Source organism: Marmota flaviventris, chromosome 2 (genome assembly GCF_047511675.1).
Source record: "Marmota flaviventris isolate mMarFla1 chromosome 2, mMarFla1.hap1, whole genome shotgun sequence".
Lineage (NCBI taxonomy): Eukaryota > Metazoa > Chordata > Mammalia > Rodentia > Sciuridae > Marmota > Marmota flaviventris.
In genome coordinates this window covers 188,849,000-188,856,689 of record NC_092499.1, presented here as the reverse complement: position 1 = coordinate 188,856,689, position 7,690 = coordinate 188,849,000, and the positions used below count along the sequence as shown (strand labels likewise).

Genomic DNA, 7,690 nt, shown 5'->3' with positions numbered 1-7,690 from the left:
TCCCTTCTTTAGTAACAGAGCCTCCCTTTTTATCTGGGTACCTTGCTTTCTGGTCGAAAGACATTTCCCAGTCTCTTTGCAATTATTTGGGCCAAGTGATTTTACAAGTAGAAGTTGTAAAGAAATCTAGGGACCTGGAGCTTTCAAAGAGGCATAGCAGCTTCTCTTCTTCTTCCACTCTGATCTCTGAACAGCAAATGTGATGGCCACTGCTCGGGCAGCCATACTGGACAATGAGGAGAGTGGCTGCACACAGGGATGACAGCAGAGAGATGGAAGGTGCCATCTTCATGGGGTTGCCCTACCAGCCCTGTGTTGCTGTCTCTGGGCTTCTTTAATATGTCAGAGAAATACACTTCTATCTTGTTTTTACTACTATTCTTTGGAGGGTTTCTCTTGTGTGCCAGTGATGCTAATTCTATCTGATGTGAGTTGAAATGTGAGTTGAAGGACAATCTCTCTGTTGTTCTCTTTTCATTGAGACATCCTATAAGATGAGAATCAGCAGGGACCTTAAGTGTATGGAGTCCACATGTCCAAGGACTATCTGGTGTACAGATTTTTGTTGTTTTTGTTTTTCTGGAATTGAACCCAGGGGCACTTAACCACTGAGCCACATCCCTTAGCACTTAAAAAAAAATTTTTTTTTAATTTGGAGCTAGGGTCTTGCTAGAGAGTTGTCTATGTTTTATCTTATGAACCAGGGTTGTCCACAGATTATTCATGAATTGGGGACATCTATGGCTTATCCCATGAGCTAGCATGAGTATGTGCTATCCCCACTCCCCAGATGAGTAAACCAAGGTTTAGAAGGATTTGCTGAAAGCCGCAGAGCTATGAGTGGGGGAGCTGAGATTCCTGATCATCTGCATTCCATGCCTGTCTGTCAACATTTGAGTTTGCAACCTCTGACCTCCTAACCCTGCTCAGTTTCATAGAGGAAAACACTAGAGACAAGGAGGAGGAAATATTTACAACCATTGTCTCCTAACAGTGATCCTTTCACTTTCTGAATGTAGCCCTCATTGCTCTGAGGCTTATTTTTTTAAAAAATACTTTTTTCTCTCTTCTCCCCTCTCCCACTCCCTAACAAGATTAGGGAGACAGGGTTACCTTTTCCTCCCCTAGTTAACTGCCCTCCCACACACCCACTACAGGAAGGAGATGCCTGCTGGAGATCTGGGGAGTGACTATCTCCCAAATTCACCAATGAATCCTATCACACCATCAGGGAGCCCTGGGACCCCCTACCACAGCATACCTGGAATGTAACCCTTAAGGTTCCTTTAAAACCCCTCTGTGCCCCCTGATAGGAGAGTCACAGCCTTTGGGACAGGAGTCCCTTGTGTTTCTCCTTTGCTAGCAAAGCAATAAACCTTCTTTTTCCTTTTTCTCAAAACTGTGTCCTCATTATTAAATCGGCATTGATTGGCGTTGCGGACAGGGACACAGCTTTCAGCTATAGTTGCTCATGGTGCATGAGGGAGCTGATTCCCTGATGCACCATGAGCAACTAGAGTGGGTTTCCCCTCTATTGTCAGTGCCTGGAACAGAGCCAGCCTAGGAGACTGTGAGCTGAACAAACAGGGGACCCACCCTCAGCCACATGGAGCCAGAGCAGAGCCAGGATGCAAACCCAGGACTCCTGCCTGCCCACGCCTCTTCCTGCCACCAGGCTGTTGTCCAACCTAACCTGCTTTCTTCTGATGCTGACAGAAAACAAGCACACTGGCTCTGACATCTAGCACATTCACACCCAACCCCGGTTGCACTTCTCACCAGCTGTGCCCACTTTGAGCCTTGGTTCTTCCCCCAGTGATGGGGCTAATCATGATGTCCACCTCACAGGGAAGACAAGGTGAGATCATACATGTGATCCCCTCTCAGGGTGACCAGCACATAATAGGTGCTCAATAAATAAGAGATATTGTGATCTTTTGTATGAACATGTGTGGTAGGGAGGCATGACTGCAGACACCTGGAAATCCTCACCCTTAGGCATCAACTTGCCCTCCCTTAACCCAGGCAGCAGGAGTCCTGCTGCCCATGAGTGCCGCAGTCTGGCTGGGCACAAATGCCACAGTCTGGCTGGGCACAAAATCACGAGCCACCACACAGCTTGTAGATTCAAACAGCAACTCTTTATTTCCGAACTCACACCAGCCGTCTACAATCACGTTCTGGGGAAATCCACGTTCTCTGCCCAAATTCACTCCCACTGGGCTTCTGTCTCCCAAAAAATACTGTCTGAATCCCGTGAGAACTCAAGGGGAACTCAGGCAGCAGGATACATCCTATTCCCAGCAGGAATAATCTTAAACCTTGAACGCCCTAAACCTGGAACGCTCTAAACCCGATTATCCTAAACCGGGAACACCCTAAATCCAGATCCGCCCTGGTCCTTGAGCAAGGTCACCTACATGCAATGTCACTGCAAAATGTCCTATTTCCATGAGTCCTTCCACTAAGCAACATGGGGTACGCTGGCAAGGAAATTGTCATACCTACTTGGCTAATGGCTCCCAGCACATGAGGGTTTCTGCTACACCCCAGGACGATGGTCTGAACTGCCCACTTACATCCTGCTATTTCTCCAACACACAAATACTCTTCTCTCCACCAGGCCTCAGACTAGGGCAGCAGATCTGGAGAGAAAATGGACCCCTGAGACTATCAAGATTAGCAAAGGCCATGTGACATTTTGATGCAAGGAATGTGATGGCAAGTCTCTTGGGAAGGGAACAAGAGTCTTCCTCAGGAAAGATGCCCTCACTCCCAGGGATTGCTGGGAGTGCTGAATACATTTCCCAGGCTCCCTTGCAACTCCACATGACCAGGTGCCCAAGCTGTGGTGGGCTGGAGTGAAACCTAAGGCTTCCAAGTCTGGGTCTCCCCAACCCCTGATACTCTCTCCCCATTGACTGCATGGAATAAAGATCACAGACAGGGTGACCTTAAGCAATAGGCTGCAGGCTCAGCCTGAGGTCCCAGAAGGTAAAGAGGACACGGCCTCCCACCCAGAATTGTTACTGGAGCAAGAACTCTATGTGCATCATGTGGGGTTATTTGTAATATTCTCTGTGCTACAGGAGCTAGGGTTACCCTCACTAATGTATCTTCCTTGAAAGTAAAAAAAAAAAAAAAAAAAAAAAATTCATGTAGCTTTTCCCCTTCAAACCTTTAACAGTTACATTTGCTGTCTTGGTACTGTGTTACCAAAGCTATCCTTGCAACTGAGTTCTTGGTTTCTCTGAAGAGAACTCCTGACCAGTTTTCTGGTGTTCTTGTATTCTTTCACACTGGGATTCATTATTTCTGTTTTGTTTTTGTTTTGCTTTGTTTTGTTCTGTCAAAGTGAGTCAGATCTCAGACTAGATTTTTCAGGAAGGCTATGTGAGTTAGAATTCCTTCATGTGTGAGAACATAGCTCTGATGCCTTCTTAGATCAACTCATGCCGTGTGCATAACACATCTGGGGAAGGTGCCTGTCTCCATCTCTCCTCCAGCTGTCTGTGGACATGTGCCCTCTGTGGGTGACGTAACTCAGTAACTCAGGGTCAGCTTGTCTCACCCAGGGTCCTGGTAGGGGCCAGGTGATGCACTACAACAGAAAAAAAAAAAAGGTCAGTGTCCTACCCAGAGGCTCTTGTGCCCTTGGCATCACTGCTACATGGCAATGGCTACTTACTGCTAATGCCTCAGCTTCAATATCTATCTATCATCTATCTATCTATCTATCTATCTATCTATCTATCTATCTATCTATCTCTCCCCTCAGGTGTTAACCAGCTGTGGGAGTGAGCTTAGCCAGTTATGCTGATCTCACTGAAAGTGCCAGGAAGTCAGTGTCCTGGAAGCAGTCCTAGAAATACAGAACAGGCCTGGGGGTGGAGCTCAAGGGTGGAGCCCTTGCCCAACATGTGGAGGTCCTGGGTTCAATCCCCAGCACTACACAAAGCAAATACCAGAGTGGGTGGATAAGCCCGCAGCTTCCTGGCCCCTCAGTTGGGGTAACTCAGACACATTGTCCATCATCTCCCAGACTGACTGGGGCCTTGAGCTCCAGGAGCAGAGGTAGTAACCTGCCCCCACTGGCTTCCCCCACTCCCTGTCTTATTCCTGCTCTATCCCTCCTGTTTGTCCTGGGATTTCTTCCCAGGTAAACCATTTGCACTCCAAACTATTTCAGTCTCTGCTTCTGGGGAAATCCTACTCCAGAGAACTGAGTTTAGGGAAAGAACAGGTCATAGAGTAACTGGGGGCTATTTAGAAAGGAAAGAAGGAAGGAAGGAAGGAAGGAAGGAAGGAAGGGAGGGAGGGAGGGAGGGAGGGAGGGAGGAAGGAAGGAAGAAAGAAACTTTACCCTTGGAGAAAGGGCAGGAGGGGACCTGGAGAGGGAGGGGACTGTATGGAGAGGAAGGCCTGCCATCAGCCAGAGCCATGGCCGAGCCATGACCACCCCCATGACTGCAGGGAGGGAGAGAGAATAAACACCTGGCTTCTGCCTCCCTCTCGCCCAATCTGCCTGTGCCCATCATTGACCAAATAAAACCAGAAGCCAGAGGCAAGGGGGCCTGTGGTGTTACCCACAGTGCAAGGCTGGGGGCACAGAGCTGTGGCAAAAGGTAGAGTGTGCCTGGAGGACACCCAGGGGGACCTCAGCACACAGACTCTGCTTTCCTGGGTATCTAGTCTGCCCAGAAAGCAGAATTCCAGTAGCCTAGGATCTGGGAAAAGGGTTTTTCCAGGTTTTAGGATGAAATTGCCCCCTCACCCCCAACATTCTAGCTCAAAAGAACAACCCTCTCACTAGCTATCACAATTGTGTAGGCCAGGAGTTGGGGCTGGGCTCGGCTGGGTACTTCTATTCTTCATGGTATTGACTAATGTCAGGCTTCCAGCTGACCTGGAGGGTCCAGCATGGCATCAGGAACATATCCAACTTCCGGGTGGGCTTGACTGAAGGGCAGGGCTCAGCAGGTCTGTGAACTGGAGTGGCTGAATGTGGGCTCTCTAGCAAGATGACGGTCCCTTCTAGCAGCTCAGGTCTTCCAGAAAGAATGTAAAATGGAATTAATAATCCCAGTGGAATTAAAGACTTCTTATGACCTAGACTCCATGTTCAGGGATATTGCTTCTGCCATATTCTATCAGACGGTGTGTCACTTGAGCCAGCCAAGGTGCCAGAGGAAGGAAATTAGACTCAACCTCGCATTGAGGGGAACAGCAAAGAACTCCCTTTAACTAACTGCAAGTCATCCAGGTTGACCAGGGTTTTAGGAACATGCCTGGAAGCTGTGGGACTGATTTTGGAGAGATACTTGAATGTCATGCCAGGATGAGGAGATGATGATTAGGTGGAGATTCTAGAGTTAAATTCAAATTCAAATCCCAGTTCTGCATTCTACTTACAATGTATGAGCCAGGCATGTTGTTCCCTCTGACTCAGTGTCCTTACCTGTATAATGAAAACAGTTCCTGCTTTGCAGGGCATCTGCACAGATTAAATGGGATGGTTTGGATAAAGGACTTCCTAGGGTAGCTGGGGCCAAGGGCATTATCAGCATGGCAGCATAAATATTTATCCTGAATTATACCGAGAGATCTTCACAAAGTGACTCTGGAGCTTTGACAATATATAGAAAGGATTACTTTAGATCCTCTCTCTCATTCCCATATACAATCCAGCCCCAGGTCCAGCTAATTTTCCTTCTCCTTCTCCTTCTCCTTCTCCTTCTTCTTCCAGAAGATTGAACTCAGGGGCACTGGACCACTGAGCCACACCCCCAGCCCTATTTTGTATTTTATTTAAAGACAGGGTCTCACTGAGTTGCTTAGCACCTCACTTTTGCAGAGGCTGGCTTTGAACTCGCTATCCTCCTGCCTCAGCCTCCCAAGGCGCTGAAATTATAGGCCTGCGCCACCACGTTTGGCCCAGGCCCAGCTAATTTTGCTTGAACATATGTAGCTTGAATCCGAGTCTCCCGTCTTCCCTACTGTCACCACCATCTTCCACCCAGACCACAGCTGTTGCTCCTTTCTGGTCTTGGACTCTTAACTGAACTCCAACAATGAATTCTTCCCTTCATGGAAGGGCACTAAGTCTTCTTAACCTGTGCTGTGGACACAGAATGCCTGGGGGATCTTGTTAAAATACACATTCTGATAGTGGCTCCATAGATCTAGAATGGGGTCTGAGATTGTCCATTTATTTTCTTTTCATTTTTTTCCCCAGTACTGGAGTTTGAACCCAGGAGCACTCTACCACTGAGTTGTATCCAACCCCTTTTTATTTGTTTATTTTGAGACAGGATCTAAGTTGCTGAAGCTGGCCTTCAACTTGCAATCCTCCTGTCTCAGCCTTCCCATGCACTAACTATGCCTGACTCTGAGAGTGTCCCTATCTACCCAGCTCCCCTGGGATGATGATGCTGATGGTTCCCAGGCCACACTTTGAGCAGCTGGAGAATCCCCCCCACCAAATAAAAGCTTGATCCTGGCTTGCAAACACTTAAAACCCTTCATGGATTCCCTAGCACTCTTGGGGGAAAGACGAAACCTCACTGTGTCCCACAGGCCCCACATGATCTATTTTGCACCTGACTCTGTAGTCCTTACCCTCCCACACTCTTTCCCCCTTATTTATGAATTCGTTAATTTATTTATCTATCATTTTGAAGCAAAACCAGCATCCCACCCCAGACTGGAATACTACCAATAATTTGAGCAGCCCTTTGTGCTCCACTCCTGAGATAGTGTTCTTCTAATATTTATGTTTATCTTTCCTTTGCTTTATATTTTTTCTTACTGATGAGTGTATCTAAATATGCATATTTTGGGTTTTGCTCTTATTTATTCTAAAAATTGCACCATAGTGTGTGTAGTTTTCGGGATTTTTTTTTTTAAACTCACATTATCTATCAGGAGATGTCTGTTTTTCCTCTTGCTTTTGTTTTGTTTTTTAAACAGGGATTTGCCTAGACTAGCCTCCAACTTGCAATCCTCCTGCCTCAGACTCCAGACTCACTGGAGTCATAGGTGAGCTCAACCACACCCAGCTACCAGATGCCCCTGGTGGGGTCTGTGGCTGAAATGCATTCAGTTTCACTGCTGTAAAGGAGGCCACGGTGTGGATATTTCAGTTGATTTGCTCATCCTCCTGTGAATGGGCCTTAGGGTGCCTCCATTACAGCCAGTGAGGGTGTGAACATTTGGTTCAGGTCTCTGGGCAGGTTTCTCAGGGTAATTGCTCAGACTTACTGTGTCCTGGTCCCCTGGGGTCTCCAGCCACCCTGGGTTTTCTTTCATCCCCAGCGCCCTGGAGGCTTCTCCACCGTGACCCCTCCATTGGAGCTCTCTAATCACACAGTTCTGTCCAGAGATTCTGCAGCGAGCTTGGATCTAGCACGTAGACCCAAGCCTCCAAGGCTTCCGAAGCTCACCGGTCCCCTCACCCCACCGACCCCCACAACCTGGCCGCCTCTAGCTCTGGCCTGCACACAGTAGGCGCCCAGGCAGCAGCGGAAGCGTCGATTGTTGTTGGAAGCGCCGGGAAGGAGGCAGAGCCCGGCTAGGCGGCTGCGACCGAGCCCACAGGTGGCTCTGCAGGAGTTTTCGGGTCGGTGACAGTCCACCAGAACGCGGGGTCCGGAATACCAGGAAATGAGCGGGTGCGGCGACCGCGAGGCAG

At 48.3% G+C, this 7,690-nt stretch overlaps 1 long non-coding RNA gene across 1 annotated transcript; it reads right to left on the bottom strand.

The window, feature by feature from the left end:
• Nucleotides 1-2,133: 2,133 nt before the first annotated feature.
• LOC139704598 (uncharacterized) lies at nt 2,134-7,646 on the bottom strand. Its single transcript, XR_011706473.1, has 3 exons — nt 7,261-7,646; nt 4,907-5,048; nt 2,134-3,601 (listed from the first exon to the last, which is right to left on the bottom strand). It is a non-coding gene; the product is annotated as an uncharacterized lncRNA (long non-coding RNA).
• Nucleotides 7,647-7,690: the final 44 nt, after the last annotated feature.